Genomic DNA, 3,276 nt, shown 5'->3' on the forward strand with positions numbered 1-3,276 from the left:
TTTTCTTTGGACTGAAGACCCGCCTGAGTTGATAGTGCTGACTTCCCACCCGAGACTGACTTGCTTACCTCTGCACCAAGAGCTTAAATAGTAGAATTTATAACACTCCATTCTTCCATAGATAGCCTAGAATCAGAACTAGAATATGTGCCCGACTTACCTATTTCCAAGACAGTTACTCAACTTCCATCGCCGCTTGACACTCTCATAGTAGATCATAAGAAATTCGTATAGAAAGATGGACTAGCTCGAGACTTCGGCTTCAAACAATCGATTGAATCTGGATTCCTTTGCTTATCCTTCCTAGCTATAGTCTCTCTTGTGCCTTCGGCAGTAAAAGTGAAAGATTTTTGTATCAGCAGTTTGTTTTCCCATTTGCTCAAAGAACGCATAAAACCTGTTTCGTCACCGTATCAAAAGATCAAGCAGAAGAGTCCTCTTCTTCAAGAAGAGTTTTCCATTTCACTCTTCCGCAGCAATGCCCGGGCAATAAAACAATATGAGCAAAAAAATATCATAGCAAACGGTATGTGCTGGTTGGATAGAGCAATTAGTAGTTGACATTCGAGCCAATCTTCTCTCTAGTAGACTTTAGATTCAGTCATCTGTTTGTTTTGTTTTGAATTGACATAGAGAAATCTTTCTCGCGTTCCCTTAATTCAGGAATAGGTGGCGAAGGCTACTTGTTGCTTGTATATATATATAAAGGAAGGGGTTATTTTTCCTTTACGACAATAAGAGTTGATTCTCTTGCTTGTAGTTTTGGATCAATTCCGTGTATTTCACATATTTAAGAGTGGTTAGGTGAGAGAATCAATGTTTATGGGAAGAGGGAAAGAAAGATCAGGGGAAGAAGCGGGGTAGAGGAATTGGTCAACTCATCAGGCTCATGACCTGAAGACTGCAGGTTCGAATCCTGTCCCGCCTAATCATAGTCAAAATCTGAGTTTGATCCTGGCTCAGAAGGAACTCTAGCTATATGCTTAACACATGCAAGTCGAACATTGTTTTCAGGGAGCTGTGTAGAAAGAAAAGAGGCTCCTAGCTAAAGTTGTCTTGCACTGCTTCAAAACTACAGGGCGCACACTACGGCTTTGACCTAACGGCCTCCGTTTGCTGTAATCGGAATAGTTGAGAACAAAGTAGCAAACGGGTGCGTAACGCGTGGGAATCTGCCGAACAATTCGGGCCAAATCCTGAAGAAAGCTCAAAAGCGTTGTTTGATGAGCCTGTGTAGTATTAGGTAGTTGGTCAGGTAAAGGCTGACCAAGCCAATGATGCTTAGCTGGTCTTTCGGATGATCAGCCACACTGGAACTGAGACACGGCCCGGACTCCCACAGGAGGCAGCAGTGTGGAATCTTGGACAATGGGCGAAAGCCCGATCCAGCAATATCGCGTGAGTGAAGAAGGGCAATGCCACTTGAAAAGCTCTTTTGTCAAGTGCGCGATCATGACAGGACTCGAGGAAGAAGCCCCGGCTAACTCCATGCCAGCAGCCGCGGTAAGACGGGGGGGCAAGTGTTCTTCGGAATGATTGGGTGTAAAGGGCACGTAGGCGGTGAATCGGGTTGAAAGTGATAGTTGCCAAAAAGTGGTCTCGAAACCAATTCACTTGAGTGAGACAGAGGAGAGTGGAATTTCATGTGTAGGGGTGAAATCCGTAGATCTACGAAGGAACGCCAAAAGGGAAAGCAGCTCTCTGGGTCCCTACCGATGCTGGGGTGCGAAATCATGGGGAGCGAACAGGATTAGATACCCTAGTAGTCCATGCCGTAGACGATGTGTGTTCACCCTTGGTCTATTAGGATCAGGGGCCCAGCTAATGCGTGAAACACTCCGCCTGGGGAGTATGGTCGCAAGACCGAAACTCAAAGGAATTGACGGGGGCCTGCACAAGCGGTGGAGCATGTGGTTTAATTTGATACAACACGCAAAACCTTACCAGTCCTTGACATATGAACAACAAAACCTGTCCTTAACAGGATGGTACTGACTTTCATACAGGTGCTGCATGGCTGTCGTCAACTCGTGTCATGAGATGTTTGGTCAAGTCCTATAATGAGCGAACCCTCGTTTTGTGTTGCTGAGAAATGCGCTTAAGGAGAAATTGCCACCGAGTGACGTGTCAGCACTACTACTTTATTGAGTGCCATCATGTAGATGTGCTTTCAGCAAGAATTTCACCATCGGGAGCCGGTGCCTTTCGAAGCACTTTCACATGTGAACCAAAGTCGTCTTGCCCAAGACCCACGGAGACCTAGCTATAGTGACGTCAAAGTACCAGTGAGCATGGAGGTTTGGTTGAAATTTGTTACGACGACATCGAGTTGGCGGCGGAGGAAGACTCGGCATGAAGGCCAGAAAATGGTGTGGAATGTAGTGGTAATAGTACGCGCCCCGCTCCGAAACACAGAAAAAGGTGCGTGCCGTACTCACGAGGGATTGCCTGTGAGATACTGGAGGAAGGTGGGGATGTCGTCAAGTCTGCATGGCCCTTATGGGCTGGGCCACACACGTGCTACAATGGAAATGACAATGGGAAGCAAGGCTGTAAGGCGGAGCGAATCCGGAAAGATTGCCTCAGTTCGGATTGTGCTCTGCAACTCGGGAACATGAAGTTGAAATCGCTAGTAATCGCGGATCAGCATGCCGTGGTGAATATGTACTCGGGCCCTGTACACACCGCCCGTCACACCCTAGGAATTGGTTTCGCCCAAACCATCAGACCAATGATCACCCATGACTTTTGTGTACCACTAGTGCCACAAAGGCCTTTGGTGGTCTTATTGGCGCATACCACGGTGGGGTCTTCGACTTGGGTGAAGTCCTTACAAGGTAGCTGTAGGGGAACCTATGGCTGGATTGAATCCTTCGCGATGGAAATGCCCACGCCTACTTGAATAAACTAAGGACCTCAACGGTATAAACATGTAGATTTTATACTTTTCCATTTTGCTTCTTGTTTATCAATCACCAATCAAGACAAACCGAGCACTACGGTGGGACATGAAAACACCCGATCCCATTCCGACCTCAATATATATGTGGAATCGTCTTGCGCCATATGTACTGAAATTGTTTGGGAGACATGGTCAAAGCCCGGAGAAAGAGCAAGAAAACGGATGAGCTAACGCGCTACGGCTTTCACGCTAGTTGCTCAAAAAATCATATAAAAATCAAGCAAGAAAACTAAAGAAAGCATTAGCGCATTGGACTCGAAATCCAAATTGTGCTAGCTCACAAAGAAAAAACAGAATATAACAGAGAAATATTG

At 46.2% G+C, this 3,276-nt stretch overlaps 1 pseudogene; it reads left to right on the top strand.

Annotated features, from left to right (window-relative positions):
* Nucleotides 1–941: 941 nt before the first annotated feature.
* LOC147989936 (18S ribosomal RNA) lies at nucleotides 942–2,870 on the top strand (annotated as a pseudogene).
* The last annotated feature ends 406 nt before the right edge of the window (nucleotides 2,871–3,276 follow it).

This window comes from Triticum urartu, chromosome 1A, assembly GCF_056163025.1.
Source record: "Triticum urartu cultivar PI428250 chromosome 1A, HENAU_Tu73, whole genome shotgun sequence".
Lineage (NCBI taxonomy): Eukaryota > Viridiplantae > Streptophyta > Magnoliopsida > Poales > Poaceae > Triticum > Triticum urartu.